We start from the raw sequence: 19,106 nt of genomic DNA on the forward strand, positions 1-19,106 counted from the left end.
CCTAGGCTGATGCTAACTCTAACCCTAACCCTAACAATATCCTAGAGCTGATGATAACCCTAACCCTAACCCTAACCGTAATACTATCCTATGGCTGACGCTAACCCTAACCCTAACGCTAACACTATCCTAGGGCTGATGGTAACCCTAACCCTAACCATAACACTATAATAGCGGTGATGCTAACCCTAACCCTAACACTATCCTAGGCCTGATGATAACCCTAACCCTAACCCTAACACTATCCAAGGGCTGATGCTAACCCTAACCGTAACACTATCCTAGGCCTGATGCTAACCGTAACCTTAACCCTAACACTATCCTAGGGCTGATGCTAACCCTAACCCTAACACTATCCTAGGGCTGATGCTAACCGTAACCCTAACACTATCCTAGGCCTGATGATAATATTAACCCTAAGCCTAACGCCATCCTAGGGCTTATGCTAACCCTAACCGTAACAATAACACTGCACAAGTCTGATGCTAACCCTAACCCTAACACTATCCTAGGGCTTATGCTAACCCTAACCCTAACCCTAACACTATCCTAGGGCTGATGCTAACCCTAACCCTAACACTATCCTATGGCTGATGGTTACCCTAACCCTAACCCTAACACTGTCCTCGGGCTGATGCTAACCCTAACACTAACACTATCCTAGGGCTGATGATAACCCTAACCCTAACTCTAACACTATCCTAGGGCTGATGCTAACCCTAACACTAACACTCTCCTAGGCTTGATGATAACCCTAACCCTAACCCTAACACTATCCTAGGGCTGATGCTAACCCTAACCCTAACCCTAACACTATCCTAGGGCTGATGCTAACCCTAACCATAACACTATCCTAGGGTTGATGCTAACACTAACCCCAACCCTAACACTATCCTAGAGCTGATGCGGACCCTAACCCTAACACTATCCTAGGCCTGATGATAACCCTAACCCTAACCCTAACACTATCCTAGGGCTGATGCTAACCCTAACCCTAACACTATCCTAGTGCTGATGCTAACCCTAACCCTAATTCTAACACTATCCTAGGGCTGATGCTAACCATAAACCTACCCCTAACACTATCCTAGGGCTGATGCTCACCCTAACCCTAACCCTATTACTATCCTAGGGCTGATGCTAACCCTAACCCTATCACTATCCTAGGCCTGATGATAACCCTAACCCTAACCCTAACACTATCCTAGGGCTGATGCTAACCCTAACCCTAACACTATCCTAGGGCTGATGCTTACCCTAACCCTAACCCTAACAGTATCCTAGGGCTGATGCTAACCCTAACCCTAACACTATTCTAGGGCTGATGCTTTCCCTAACCATAACCCTAACACTATCCTAGTTCTGATGCTAACCCTAACACTAACACTATCCTAGGGCTGATACTAACCCTAACCCTAACTCTAACACTATCCTAGGGCTCATGCTAACCCTAACACTAACACTATCCTAGGCCTGATGATAACAATAACCCTAACCCTAACACTATCCTAGGGCTGATGCTAACCCTAACCCTAACACTATCCTGGGGCTGATGCTAACCCTACCCTAACCCTAACACTATCCTAGGGGTGATGCTAACCCTAACCATAACACTATCCTAGGGCTGATGTTAACCCTAACCCTAACCCTAAAACTATCCTAGAGCTGAAGCTAACCCTAACCCTAACACTCTCCTAGGCCTGATGATAACCCTAACCCTAACCCTAACACTATCCTAGGGCTGATGGTAACCCTAACCCTAACCCTAACACTATCCTAGGGCTGAGGCTAACCCCAACCCTAACACTATCTTAGGGCTGATGCTAACCATAACCCTAACCCTAACACTATCCTACGGCTGAGGCTAACCCTAACCCTAACACTATCCTAGGGCTGATGCTAACCCTAACGCTAACCCTAACACTATCCTCGGGCTGATGCTAACCCTAACACTAACACTATCCTAGGGCTGATGCTAACCCTAACCCCAACTCTAACACTATCCTAGGGCTGATGGTAACATTAACACTAACACTCTCCTAGGCCTGATGATAACCCTAACCCTAACCCTAACACTATCCTAGGGCTGATGCTAACCCTAACAATAACACTATGGTTGGGCTGATGCTAACCCTAACCCTAACCCTAACACTATCCTAGGGCTGATGCTAACCCTAACCATAACACTATCCTAGGGCTGATGCTAACACTAACCCCAACCCTAACACTATCCTAGAGCTGATGCTAACCCTAACCCTAACACTATCCTAGGCCTGATGATAAAACTAACCCTAACCCTAACACTATCCTACGGCTGATGCTAACCCTAACCCTAACCCTAACATTATCCTAGGGCTGATGCTAACCATAACCCTACCCCTAACACTATCCTATTGCTGATGCTCACCCTATCAATAACCCTAACACTATCCTAGGGCTGATGCTAACCCTAACCCTAACCCTAACACTATCCTAGGGCTGATGCTAACCCTAACCCTAACTCTAACACTATCCTAGGGCTGATGCTAACCCTAACACAAACACTCTCCTAGGCCTGATGATAACCCTAACCCTAACCCTAACACTATCCTAGGGCTGATGCTAACCCTACCCCTAACACTATCCTAGTGCTGATGCTCACACTATCAATAACCCTAACACTATCCTAGGGCTGATGCTAACCCTAACCCTAACCCTAACACTATCCTAGGGCTGATGCTAACCCTAAACCTAACCGTAACAGTATCCTAGAGCTGATGCTAACCCTAACCCTAACACTATCCTAAGCCTGATGATAACCCTAACCCTAACCGTAACACTATCCTAGGGCTGATGCTAACCCTAACCCTAACAGTATCCTAGGGCTGATGCTAACCCTAACTATAACCCTAACACTATCCTAGGGCTGATGCTAACCGTAACCATAACACCATCCTAGGGTTGATGCTAACACTAACCCCAAGCCTAACACTATCCTAGAGCTGATGCTAACCCTAACCCTAACACTATCCTAGGCCTGATGATAACCCTAACCCTAACCCTAACACTATCCTAGAGCTGAAGCTAACCCTAACCCTAACACTCTCCTAGGCCTGATGATAACCCTAACCCTAACCCTAACACTATCCTAGGGCTGATGGTAACCCTAACCCTAACCCTAACACTATCCTAGGGCTGAGGCTAACCCCAACCCTAACACTATCTTAGGGCTGATGCTAACCATAACCCTAACCCTAACACTATCCTACGGCTGAGGCTAACCCTAACCCTAACACTATCCTAGGGCTGATGCTAACCCTAACGCTAACCCTAACACTATCCTCGGGCTGATGCTAACCCTAACACTAACACTATCCTAGGGCTGATGCTAACCCTAACCCCAACTCTAACACTATCCTAGGGCTGATGGTAACATTAACACTAACACTCTCCTAGGCCTGATGATAACCCTAACCCTAACCCTAACACTATCCTAGGGCTGATGCTAACCCTAACAATAACACTATGGTTGGGCTGATGCTAACCCTAACCCTAACCCTAACACTATCCTAGGGCTGATGCTAACCCTAACCATAACACTATCCTAGGGCTGATGCTAACACTAACCCCAACCCTAACACTATCCTAGAGCTGATGCTAACCCTAACCCTAACACTATCCTAGGCCTGATGATAAAACTAACCCTAACCCTAACACTATCCTACGGCTGATGCTAACCCTAACCCTAACCCTAACATTATCCTAGGGCTGATGCTAACCATAACCCTACCCCTAACACTATCCTATTGCTGATGCTCACCCTATCAATAACCCTAACACTATCCTAGGGCTGATGCTAACCCTAACCCTAACCCTAACACTATCCTAGGGCTGATGCTAACCCTAACCCTAACTCTAACACTATCCTAGGGCTGATGCTAACCCTAACACAAACACTCTCCTAGGCCTGATGATAACCCTAACCCTAACCCTAACACTATCCTAGGGCTGATGCTAACCCTACCCCTAACACTATCCTAGTGCTGATGCTCACACTATCAATAACCCTAACACTATCCTAGGGCTGATGCTAACCCTAACCCTAACCCTAACACTATCCTAGGGCTGATGCTAACCCTAAACCTAACCGTAACAGTATCCTAGAGCTGATGCTAACCCTAACCCTAACACTATCCTAAGCCTGATAATAACCCTAACCCTAACCCTAACACAATCCTAGGCCTGATGATAACCCTAACCCTAACCCTAACACTATCCTAGGGCTGATGCTAACCCTAACCCTAACTCTAACACTATCCTAGGGCTGATGCTAACCCTAACACTAACACTATCCTAGGCCTCATGATAACCCTAACCCTAACCCTAACACTATCCTAGGGCTGATGCTAACCCTAACCCTAACACTATCCTAGGGCTGATGCTAACACTAACCCCAACCCTAACACTATCCTAAAGCTGATGCTAACCCTAACCCTAACACTATCCTAGGCCTGATGATAACACTAACCCTAACCCTAACACTATCCTAGGGCTGATGCTAACCCTAACCCTAACCCTAACATTATCCTAGGGCTGATGCTAACCATAACCCTACCCCTAACACTATCCTAGTGCTGATGGTCACCCTATCAATAACCCTAACACTATCCTAGGGCTGATGCTAACCCTAACCCTAACCCTAACACTATCCTAGGGCTGATGCTAACCCTAACCCTAACTCTAACACTATCCTAGGGCTGATGCTAACCCTAACACAAACACTCTCCTAGGCCTGATGATAACAATAACCCTAACCCTAACACTATCCTAGGGCTGATGCTAACCCTACCCCTAACACTATCCTAGTGCTGCTGCTCACCCTATCAATAACCCTAACACTATCCTAGGGCTGATGCTAACCCTAACCCTAACCCTAACACTATCCTAGGGCTGATGATAACCCTAACCCTAACCCTAACACTATCCTAGAGCTGATGCTAACCCTAACACTAACACTATCCTAGGCCTGATAATAACCCTAACCCTAACCCTAACAGTATCCTAGGGCTGATGCTAACCCTAACCCTAACACTATCCTAGGGCTGATGCTAACCCTAACCCTAATCCTAACACTATCCTAGGGCTGATGCTAACCACAACCCTACCCCTAACACTATCCTAGGGCTGATGCTCACCCTAACTCTAACCCTAACACTATCCTAGTGCTGATGCTAACCCTAACCCTACCCCTAACAGTATCCTAGGGCTGATGCTAACCCTCACCCTATCACTATCCTAGGCCTGATGATAACCCTAACCCTAATCCTAACACTATCCTATTGCTGATGCTAAACCTAACCCTAACACTATCCTAGGGCTGATGCTTACCCTAACCCTAACCCTAACACTATCCTAGGGATGATGCTAACCCTAACCCTAACACTATCCTAGGGCTGATGCTTTTCCTAACCATAACCCTAACACTATCCTAGTTCTGATGCTAACCCTAACGCTAACACTATCCTAGGGCTGATGCTAACCCTAACCCTAACTCTAACACTATCCTAGGGCTGATGCTAACCCTGACACTAACACAATCCTAGGCCTCATGATAACCCTAACCCTAACCCGAACACTATCCTAGGGCTGATGCTAACCCTAACCCTAACACTATCCTAGGGCTGATGCTAACCCTAACCCTAAACCTAACACTATCCTAGGGGTGATGCTAACCCTAACAATAACACTATCCTAGGGCTGATGCTAACCCTAACGCTAACGCTAACATTATCCTAGAGCTGATTCTAACCCTAACCCTAACACAATCCTAGGCCTGATGATAACACTAACCCTAACCCTAACACTATCCTAGGGCTGATGCTAACCCTAACCCTAACGCTAACACTATCCTAGGGCTGATGCTAACCCTAACCCTAACTCTAACACTATCCTAGGGCTGATGCTAACCCTAACACTAACACTATCCTAGGCCTGATGGTAACCATAACCCTAACCCTAACACTATCCTAGGGCTGATGCTAACCCTAACACTAACACTATCCTAGGGCTGATGCTAACCCTAACCCTAACCCTAACACTATCCTAGGGGTGATGCTAACCCTAACCATAACACTATCCTAGGGCTGATGCTAACCATAACCCTAACCCTAACACTATCCTAGAGCTGATTCTAACCCTAACCCTAACACTATCCTAGGTCTGATGATAACCCTAACCCTAACCCTAACACTATCCTAGGGCTGATGCTAACCCTAACCCTAACACTAACACTATCCTAGGGGTGATGCTAACCCTAACCCTAACACTATCCTAGGCCTGATGATAACCCTAAACCTAACCCTAACACTATCCTAGGGCTGATGCTAACCCTAACCCTAACCCTAACACTACCCTAGGGCTGTTGCTAACTCTAACCCTAACTCTAACACTATCCTAGGGCTGATGCTCACACTAACCCTAACCCTAACACTATCCTAGGTCTGATGCTAACCCTAACCCTAACCCTAACACTCTCCTAGGGCTGATGCTAACCCTAACCCTAACACTATCCTAGGGCTGATGCTAACCCTAACCCTAAACCTAACACTATCCTAGGGCTGATGCTAACCCTAACCCTAACACTATCCTAGGGCTGATGCTAACCCTAACCCTAACACTATCCTAGGGCTGATGCTAACCCTAACCCTAACCCTAACACTATCCTAGGGGTGATACTAACCCTAACCATAACACTATCCTAGGGCTGATGCTAACCCTAACCCTAACCCTAACACTATCCTAGAGCTGATGCTAACCCTAACCCTAACACTCTCCTACGCCTGATGATAAACCTAACCCTAACCCTAACACTATCATAGGGTTGATGATAACCCTAAACCTAACACTATCCTAGGGTTGATGCTAACCCTAACCCTAACCCTAACACTATCCTAGGGCTGATGATAACCCTATCCCTAACCCTAACACTATCCTAGGGCTGATGCTCACCCTAACCCTAACCATAACACAATTCTAGGGCTGATGCTACCCCTAACCCTAACCTTAACACTATCCTAGGGCTGATGCTTACCCTAACCGTAACACTATCCTAGACCTGATGATAACCCTAACCCTAACCCTAACACTATCCTAGGGCTGATGCTAACCCTAACCCTAACGCTATCCTAGGGCTGATGCTTACCCTAAACCTAACCCTAACACTATCCTAGGGCTGATGCTAACCCTAACCCTAACCCTAACACTATCCTAGGGGTGATGCTAACCCTAACCATAACACTATCCTAGGGCTGATGCTAACCCTAACCCTAACCCTAACACTATCCTAGAGCTCATGCTAACCCTAACCCTAACAATCTCCTAGGCCTGATGATAAACCTAACCCTAACCCTAACACTATCATAGGGCTGATGATAACCCTAAACCTAACACTATCCTAGGGCTGATGCTAACCCTAACCCTAACTCTAACACTATCCTAGGGCTGATGATAAACCTATCCCTAACCCTAACACTATCCTAGGGCTGATGCTCACCCTCACCCTAACCATAACACTATCCTAGGGCTGATGCTACCCCTAACCCTAACCTTAACACTATCCTAGGGCTGATGCTTACCCTAACTCTAACACTATCATAGGCCTCATGATAACCCTAACCCTAACCCTAACACTATCCTAGGGCTGATGCTAACCATAACCCTAACACTATCCTAGGGCTGATGCTTACCCTAACCCTAACCTTAACACTATCCTAGGGCTGATGCTAACCCTAACCCTACCACTATCCTAGGGCTGATGCTAACCCTAACCCTAACCCTAACACTATCCTAGGGCTGATGCTAACCCTAACACTAACACTATCCTAGGCCTGATGATAACCCTAACCCTAACCCTAACACTATCCTAGGGCTGATGCTAACCCTAACCCTAACACTATCCTAGGCCTGATTCTAACCCTAACCCTAACCCTATCCTAGGGCTGATGCTATCGCTAACCCTAACCCTAACACAATCCTTGGGCTGATGCTAAACATAACCCTAACCCTAACCCTAACACTATCCTATGGCTGATGCTAACCCTAATCGTAACTCTAACACTATCCTAGGGCTGAGGCTAACCCTAACCCTAACACTATCCTAGCGCTGATGCTAACCCTAACCCTAACACTATCGTAGGGCTGATGCGAACCCTAACCCTAACCCTAACCCTAACCCTGACACTATCCTAGGGCTGATGCTAACCCTATCCCAAACCCTAACACTATCCTAGGGCTGATGCTAACCCTAACCCTAACACTATCCTCGGGCTGATGCTAACCCTAACCCTAACCCTAACACTATCCTAGGGCTGATGTTAACCCTAACCCTAACCCTAACACTATCCTAGGGCTGATGCTAACCCTAACCCTAACGCTATCCTAGGGCTGATGCTAACCCTAACCATAACCCTAACACTCTCCTAGGGCTGAGGCTAACCCTAACCCTAACACTATCCTAGGGCTGATGCTAACCCTAACCCTAACCCTAACACTATCCTAGGGCTGAGGCTAACCCTAACCCTAACACTATCCTAGGGCTGATGTTAACCCTAACCCTAACACCATCCTAGGGCTGATGCTAACCCTAACCCTAACCCTAACACTATCCTAGGGCTGATGCTAACCCTAACCCTAACACTATCCTAGGCCTGATGCTAACCCTAACCCTAACCCTAACACTATCCTAGGGCTGATGCTAACCCTAACCCTAACAGTATCCTAGGGCTGATGCCAACCATAACCCTAACCATAACACTATCCTAGGGCTGATGCTAACCCTAACCCTAACACTATTCTTGGGCGGATGCTAACCCTAACCCTAACCTTAACACTATCCTAGGCTGATGCTAACTCTAACCCTAACCCTAACAATATCCTAGAGCTGATGATAACCCTAACCCTAACCCTAACCGTAATACTATCCTATGGCTGACGTTAACCCTAACCCTAACGCTAACACTATCCTAGGGCTGATGGTAACCCTAACCCTAACCATAACACTATAATAGCGGTGATGCTAACCCTAACCCTAACACTATCCTAGGCCTGATGATAACCCTAACCCTAACCCTAACACTATCCAAGGGCTGATGCTAACCCTAACCGTAACACTATCCTAGGCCTGATGGTAACCGTAACCTTAACCCTATCACTATCCTAGGGCTGATGCTCACCCTAACCCTAACCCTATTACTATCCTAGGGCTGATGCTAACCCTAACCCTATCACTATCCTAGGCCTGATGATAACCCTAACACTAACCCTAACACTATCCTAGGGCTGATGCTAACCCTAACCCTAACACTATCCTAGGGCTGATGCTTACCCTAACCCTAACCCTAACAGTATCCTAGGGCTGATGCTAACCCTAACCCTAACACTATTCTAGGGCTGATGCTTTCCCTAACCATAACCCTAACACTATCCTAGTTCTGATGCTAACCCTAACACTAACACTATCCTAGGGCTGATGCTAACCCTAACCCTAACTCTAACACTATCCTAGGGCTCATGCTAACCCTAACACTAACACTATCCTAGGCCTGATGATAACAATAACCCTAACCCTAACACTATCCTAGGGCTGATGCTAACCCTAACCCTAACACTATCCTGGGGCTGATGCTAACCCTAACCCTAACCCTAACACTATCCTAGGGGTGATGCTAACCCTAACCATAACACTATCCTAGGGCTGATGTTAACCCTAACCCTAACCCTAACACTATCCTAGAGCTGAAGCTAACCCTAACCCTAACACTCTCCTAGGCCTGATGATAACCCTAACCCTAACCCTAACACTATCCTAGGGCTGATGGTAACCCTAACCCTAACCCTAACACTATCCTAGGGCTGAGGCTAACCCTAACCCTAACACTATCTTAGGGCTGATGCTAACCCTAACCCTAACCCTAACACTATCCTACGGCTGAGGCTAACCCTAACCCTAACACTATCCTAGGGCTGATGCTAACCCTACCGCTAACCCTAACACTATCCTCGGGCTGATGCTAACCCTAACACTAACACTATCCTAGGGCTGATGCTAACCCTAACCCCAACTCTAACACTATCCTAGGGCTGATGGTAACCCTAACACTAACACTCTCCTAGGCCTGATGATAACCCGAACCCTAACCCTAACACTATCCTAGGGCTGATGCTAACCCTAACCCTAACACTATGGTTGGGCTGATGCTAACCCTAACCCTAACCCTAACACTATCCTAGGGCTGATGCTAACCCTAACCATAACACTATCCTAGGGCTGATGCTAACAATAACCCCAACCCTAACACTATCCTAGAGCTGATGCTAACCCTAACCCTAACACTATCCTAGGCCTGATGATAAAACTAACCCTAACCCTAACACTATCCTACGGCTGATGCTAACCCTAACCCTAACCCTAACATTATCCTAGGGCTGATGCTAACCATAACCCTACCCCTAACACTATCCTATTGCTGATGCTCACCCTATCAATAACCTTAACACTATCCTAGGGCTGATGCTAACCCTAACCCTAACCCTAACACTATCCTAGGGCTGATGCTAACCCTAACCCTAACTCTAACACTATCCTAGGGCTGATGCTAACCCTAACACAAACACTCTCCTAGGCCTGATGATAACCCTAACCGTAACCCTAACACTATCCTAGGGCTGATGCTAACCCTACCCCTAACACTATCCTAGTGCTGATGCTCACACTATCAATAACCCTAACACTATCCTAGGGCTGATGCTAACCCTAACCCTAACCCTAACACTATCCTAGGGCTGATGCTAACCCTAAACCTAACCCTAACACTATCCTAGAGCTGATGCTAACCCTAACCCTAACACTATCCTAGGCCTGATAATAACCCTAACCCTAACCCTAACACTATCCTAGGGCTAATGCTAACCCTAACCCTAACACTATCCTAGGGCTGATGGTAACCCTAACCCTAATCCTAACACTATCCTAGGGCTGATGCTAACCACAACCCTACCCCTAACACTATCCTAGGGCTGATGCTCACCCTAACTCTAACCCTAACACTATCCTAGTGCTGATGCTAACCCTAAGCCTACCCCTAACACTATCCTAGGGCTGATGCTAACCCTAGCCCTATCACTATCCTAGGCCTGATGATAACCCTAACCCTAACCCTAACACTATCCTAGGGCTGATGCTAAACCTAACCCTAACACTATCCTAGGGCTGATGCTTACCCTAACCCTAACCCTAACACTATCCTAGGGCTGATGCTAACCCTAACCCTAACACTATCCTAGGGCTGATGCTTTTCCTAACCATAACCCTAACACTATCCTAGTTCTGATGCTAACCCTAACGCTAACACTATCCTAGGGCTGATGCTAACCCTAACCCTAACTCTAACACTATCCTAGGGCTGATGCTAACCCTAACACTAACACTATCCTAGGCCTCATGATAACCCTAACCCTAACCCTAACACTATCCTAGGGCTGATGCTAACCCTAACCCTAACACTATCCTAGGGCTGATGCTAACCCTAACCCTAAACCTAACACTATCCTAGGGGTGATGCTAACCCTAACCATAACACTATGCTAGGGCTGATGCTAACCCTAACGCTAACCCTAACATTATCCTAGAGTTGATTCTAACCCTAACCCTAACACAATCCTAGGCCTGATGATAACCCTAACCCTAACCCTAACACTATCCTAGGGTTGATGCTAACCCTAACCCTAACTCTAACACTATCCTAGGGCTGATGCTAACCCTAACACTAACACTATCCTAGGCCTCATGATAACCCTAACCCTAACCCTAACACTATCCTAGGGCTGATGCTAACCCTAACCCTAACACTATCCTAGGGCTGATGCTAACACTAACCCCAACCCTAACACTATCCTAGAGCTGATGCTAACCCTAACCCTAACACTATCCTAGGCCTGATGATAACACTAACCCTAACCCTAACACTACCCTAGGGCTGATGCTAACCCTAACCCTAACCCTAACATTATCCTAGGGCTGATGCTAACCATAACCCTAACCCTAACACTATCCTAGTGCTGATGGTCACCCTATCAATAACCCTAACATTATCCTAGGGCTGATGCTAACCCTAACCCTAACCCTAACACTATCCTAGGGCTGATGCTAACCCTAACCCTAACTCTAACACTATCCTAGGGCTGATGCTAACCCTAACACAAACACTCTCCTAGGCCTGATGATAACAATAACCCTAACCCTAACACTATCCTAGGGCTGATGCTAACCCTACCCCTAACACTATCCTAGTGCTGCTGCTCACACTGTCAATAACCCTAACACTATCCTAGGGCTGATGCTAACCCTAACCCTAACCCTAACACTATCCTAGGGCTGATGATAACCCTAACCCTAACCCTAACACTATCCTAGAGCTGATGCTAACCCTAACACTAACACTATCCTAGGCCTGATAATAACCCTAACCCTAACCCTAACACTATCCTAGGGCTGATGCTAACCCTAACCCTAACACTATCCTAGGGCTGATGCTAACCCTAACCCTAATCCTAACACTATCCTAGGGCTGATGCTAACCACAACCCTACCCCTAACACTATCCTAGGGCTGATGCTCACCCTAACTCTAACCCTAACACTATCCTAGTGCTGATGCTAACCCTAACCCTACCCCTAACACTATCCTAGGGCTGATGCTAACCCTCACCCTATCACTATCCTAGGCCTGATGATAACCCTAACCCTAATCCTAACACTATCCTATTGCTGAAGCTAAACCTAACCCTAACACTATCCTAGGGCTGATGCTTACCCTAACCCTAACCCTAACACTATCCTAGGGCTGATGCTAACCCTAACCCTAACACTATCCTAGGGCTGATGCTTTTCCTAACCATAACCCTAACACTATCCTAGTTCTCATGTTAACCCTAACGCTAACACTATCCTAGGGCTGATGCTAACCCTAACCCTAACTCTAACACTATCCTAGGGCTGATGCTAACCCTGACACTAACACAATCCTAGGCCTCATGATAACCCTAACCCTAACCCGAACACTATCCTAGGGCTGATGCTAACCCTAACCCTAACACTATCCTAGGGCTGATGCTAACCCTAACCCTACACCTAACACTATCCTAGGGGTGATGCTAACCCTAACCATAACACTATCCTAGGGCTGATGCTAACCCTAACGCTAACGCTAACATTATCCTAGAGCTGATTCTAACCCTAACCCTAACACAATCCTAGGCCTGATGATAACACTAACCCTAACCCTAACACTATCCTAGGGCTGATGCTAACCCTAACCCTAACGCTAACACTATCCTAGGGCTGATGCTAACCCTAACCCTAACTCTAACACTATCCTAGGGCTGATGCTAACCCTAACACTAACACTATCCTAGGCCTGATGGTAACCATAACCCTAACCCTAACACTATCCTAGGGCTGATGCTAACCCTAACACTAACACTATCCTAGGGCTGATGCTAACCCTAACCCTAACCCTAACACTATCCTAGGGGTGATGCTAACCCTAACCATAACACTATCCTAGGGCTGATGCTAACCATAACCCTAACCCTAACACTATCCTAGAGCTGATTCTAACCCTAACCCTAACACTATCCTAGGCCTGATGATAACCCTAACCCTAACCCTAACACTATCCTAGGGCTGATGCTAACCCTAACCCTAACACTAACACTATCCTAGGGGTGATGCTAACCCTAACCCTAACACTATCCTAGGCCTGATGATAACCCTAAACCTAACCCTAACACTATCCTAGGGCTGATGCTAACCCTAACCCTAACCCTAACACTACCCTAGGGCTGTTGCTAACTCTAACCCTAACTCTAACACTATCCTAGGGCTGATGCTCACACTAACCCTAACCCTAACACTATCCTAGGGCTGATGCTAACCCTAACCCTAACCCTAACACTCTCCTAGGGCTGATGCTAACCCTAACCCTAACACTATCCTAGGGCTGATGCTAACCCTAACCCTAAACCTAACACTATCCTAGGGCTGATGCTAACCCTAACCCTAACACTATCCTAGGGCTGATGCTAACCCTAACCCTAACACTATCCTAGGGCTGATGCTAACCCTAACCCTAACCCTAACACTATCCTAGGGGTGATACTAACCCTAACCATAACACTATCCTAGGGCTGATGCTAACCCTAACCCTAACCCTAACAGTATCCTAGGGCTGATGATAACCCTATCCCTAACCCTAACACTATCCTAGGGCTGATGCTCACCCTAACCCTAACCATAACACAATTCTAGGGCTGATGCTACCCCTAACCCTAACCTTAACACTATCCTAGGGCTGATGCTTACCCTAACCCTAACACTTTCCTAGGCCTGATGATAACCCTAACCCTAACCCTAACACTATCCTAGGGCTGATGCTAACCCTAACCCTAACGCTATCCTAGGGCTGATGCTTACCCTAAACCTAACCCTAACACTATCCTAGGGCTTATGCTAACCCTAACCCTACCACTATCCTAGGGCTGATGCTAACCGTAACCCTAACCCTAACACTATCCTAGGGCTGATGCTAACCCTAACACTAACACTATCCTAGGCCTGATGATAACCCTAACCCTAACCCTAACACTATCCTGGGGCTGATGCTAACCCTAACCCTAACACTATCCTAGGGCTGATGCTAACCCTAACCCTAACCCTAACACTATCCTAGGGGTGATGCTAACCCTAACCATAACACTATCCTAGGGCTGATGCTAACCCTAACCCTAACCCTAACACTATCCTAGAGCTCATGCTAACCCTAACCCTAACAATCTCCTAGGCCTGATGATAAACCTAACCCTAACCCTAACACTATCATAGGGCTGATGATAACCCTAAACCTAACACTATCCTAGGGCTGATGCTAACCCTAACCCTAACCCTAACACTATCCTAGGGCTGATGATAAACCTATCCCTAACCCTAACACTATCCTAGGGCTGATGCTCACCCTCACCCTAACCATAACACTATCCTAGGGCTGATGCTACCCCTAACCCTAACCTTAACACTATCCTAGGGCTGATGCTTACCCTAACTCTAACACTATCATAGGCCTCATGATAACCCTAACCCTAACCCTAACACTATCCTAGGGCTGATGCTAACCCTAACCCTAACACTATCCTAGGGCTGATGCTTACCCTAAGCCTAACCCTAACACTATCCTAGGGCTGATGCTAACCCTAACCCTACCACTATCCTAGGGCTGATGCTAACCCTAACCCTAACCCTAACACTATCCTAGGGCTGATGCTAACCCTAACACTAACACTATCCTAGGCCTGATGATAACCCTAACCCTAACCCTAACACTATCCTAGGGCTGATGCTAACCCTAACCCTAACACTATCCTAGGCCTGATTCTAACCCTAACCCTAACCCTATCCTAGGGCTGATGCTATCCCTAACCCTAACCCTAACACAATCCTTGGGCTGATGCTAAACATAACCCTAACCCTAACCCTAACACTATCCTATGGCTGATGCTAACCCTAATCGTAACTCTAACACTATCCTAGGGCTGAGGCTAACCCTAACCCTAACACTATCCTAGCGCTGATGCTAACCCTAACCCTAACACTATCGTAGGGCTGATGCGAACCCTAACCCTAACCCTAACCCTAACCCTAACACTATCCTAGGGCTGATGCTAACCCTATCCCAAACCCTAACACTATCCTAGGGCTGATGCTAACCCTAACCCTAACACTATCCTAGGGCTGATGCTAACCCTAACCCTAACCCTAACACTATCCTAGGGCTGATGTTAACCCTAACCCTAACCCTAACACTATCCTAGGGCTGATGCTAACCCTAACCCTAACGCTATCCTAGGGCTGATGCTAACCCTAACCATAACCCTAACACTCTCCTAGGGCTGAGGCTAACCCTAACCCTAACACTATCCTAGGGCTGATGCTAACCCTAACCCTAACCCTAACACTATCCTAGGGCTGATGCTAACCCTAACCCTAACACTATTCTTGGGCGGATGCTAACCCTAACCCTAACCTTAACACTATCCTAGGCTGATGCTAACTCTAACCCTAACCCTAACAATATCCTAGAGCTGATGATAACCCTAACCCTAACCCTAACCGTAATACTATCCTATGGCTGACGCTAACCCTAACCCTAACGCTAACACTATCCTAGGGCTGATGGTAACCCTAACCCTAACCATAACACTATAATAGCGGTGATGCTAACCCTAACCCTAACACTATCCTAGGCCTGATGATAACCCTAACCCTAACCCTAACACTATCCAAGGGCTGATGCTAACCCTAAACGTAACACTATCCTAGGCCTGATGCTAACCGTAACCTTAACCCTAACACTATCCTAGGGCTGATGCTAACCCTAACCCTAACACTATCCTAGGGCTGATGCTAACCCTAACCCTAACACTATCCTAGGCCTGATGATAACATTAACCCTAAGCCTAACACCATCCTAGGGCTTATGCTAACCCTAACCGTAACAATAACACTGCACAAGTCTGATGCTAACCCTAACCCTAACACTATCCTAGGGCTTATGCTAACCCTAACCCTAACCCTAACACTCTCCTAGGGCTGATGCTAACCCTAACCCTAACACTATCCTATGGCTGATGGTTACCCTAACCCTAACCCTAACACTGTCCTCGGGCTGATGCTAACCCTAACACTAACACTATCCTAGGGCTGATGATAACCCTAACCCTAACTCTAACACTATCCTAGGGCTGATGCTAACCCTAACACTAACACTCTCCTAGGCTTGATGATAACCCTAACCCTAACCCAAACACTATCCTAGGGCTGATGCTAACCCTAACCCTAACCCTAACACTATCCTAGGGCTGATGCTAACCCTAACCATAACACTATCCTAGGGTTGATGCTAACACTAACCCCAACCCTAACACTATCCTAGAGCTGATGCGGACCCTAACCCTAACACTATGCTAGGCCTGATGATAACCCTAACCCTAACCCTAACACTATCCTAGGGCTGATGCTAACCCTAAACCTAACAATATCCTAGTGCTGATGCTAACCCTAACCCTAATTCTAACACTATCCTAGGGCTGATGCTAACCATAAACCTACCCCTAACACTATCCTAGGGCTGATGCTCACCCTAACCCTAACCCTATTACTATCCTAGGGCTGATGCTAACCCTAACCCTATCACTATCCTAGGCCTGATGATAACCCTAACCCTAACCCTAACACTATCCTAGGGCTGATGCTAACCCTAACCCTAACACTATCCTAGGGCTGATGCTTACCCTAACCCTAACCCTAACAGTACCCTAGGGCTGATGCTAACCCTAACCCTAACACTATTCTAGGGCTGATGCTTTCCCTAACCATAACCCTAACACTATCCTAGTTCTGATGCTAACCCTAACACTAACACTATCCTAGGGCTGATGCTAACCCTAACCCTAACCCTAACACTATCCTATGGCTGATGCTAACCCTAATCGTAACTCTAACACTATCCTAGGGCTGAGGCTAACGCTAACCCTAACACTATCCTAGCGCTGATGCTAACCCTAACCCTAACACTATCGTAGGGCTGATGCGAACCCTAACCCTAACCCTAACCCTAACCCTAACACTATCCTAGGGCTGATGCTAACCCTATCCCAAACCCTAACACTATCCTAGGGCTGATGCTAACCCTAACCCTAACACTATCCTAGGGCTGATGCTAACCCTAACCCTAAGCCTAACACTATCCTAGGGCTGATGTTAACCCTAACCCTAACCCTAACACTATCCTAGGGCTGATGCTAACCCTAACCCTAACGCTATCCTAGGGCTGATGCTAACCCTAACCATAACCCTAACACTCTCCTAGGGCTGAGGCTAACCCTAACCCTAACACTATCCTAGGGCTGATGCTAACCCTAACCCTAACCCTAACACTATCCTAGGGCTGAGGCTAACCCTAACCCTAACACTATCCTAGGGCTGATGTTAACCCTAACCCTAACACTATCCTAGGGCTGATGCTAACCCTAACCCTAACCCTAACACTATCCTAGGGCTGATGCTAACCCTAACCCTAACACTATCCTAGGCCTGATGCTAACCCTAACCCTAACCCTAACACTATCCTAGGGCTGATGCTAACCCTAACCCTAACAGTATCCTAGGGCTGATGCCAACCATAACCCTAACCATAACACTATCCTAGGGCTGATGCTAACCCTAACCCTAACACTATTCTTGGGCGGATGCTAACCCTAACCGTAACCTTAACACTATCCTAGGCTGATGCTAACTCTAACCCTAACCCTAACAATATCCTAGAGCTGATGATAACCCTAACCCTAACCCTAACCGTAATACTATCCTATGGCTGACGCTAACCCTAACCCTAACGCTAACACTATCCTAGGGCTGATGGTAACCCTAACCCTAACCATAACACTATAATAGCGGTGATGCTAACCCTAACCCTAACACTATCCTAGGCCTGATGATAACCCTAACCCTAACCCTAACACTATCCAAGGGCTGATGCTAACCCTAACCGTAACACTATCCTAGGCCTGATGCTAACCGTAACCTTAACCCTAACACTATCCTAGGGCTGATGCTAACCCTAACCCTAACACTATCCTCGGGCTGATGCTAACCCTAACCCTAACACTATCCTAGGCCTGATGATAACATTAACCCTAAGCCTAACACCATCCTAGGGCTTATGCTAACCTTAACCGTAACAATAACACTGCACAAGTCTGATGCTAACCCTAACCCTAACACTATCCTAGGGCTTATGCTAACCCTAACCCTAACCCTAACACTCTCCTAGGGCTGATGCTAACCCTAACCCTAACACTATCCTGGGGCTGATGCTAACCCTAACCCTATCCCTAACACTATCCTAGGGGTGATGCTAACCCTAACCATAACACTATCCTAGGGCTGATGTTAACCCTAACCCTAACCCTAACACTATCCTAGAGCTGAAGCTAACCCTAACCCTAACACTCTCCTAG

The sequence above is a fragment of the Lemur catta genome, chromosome 2, assembly GCF_020740605.2.
Source record: "Lemur catta isolate mLemCat1 chromosome 2, mLemCat1.pri, whole genome shotgun sequence".
NCBI classification, from domain to species: Eukaryota; Metazoa; Chordata; class Mammalia; order Primates; family Lemuridae; genus Lemur; species Lemur catta.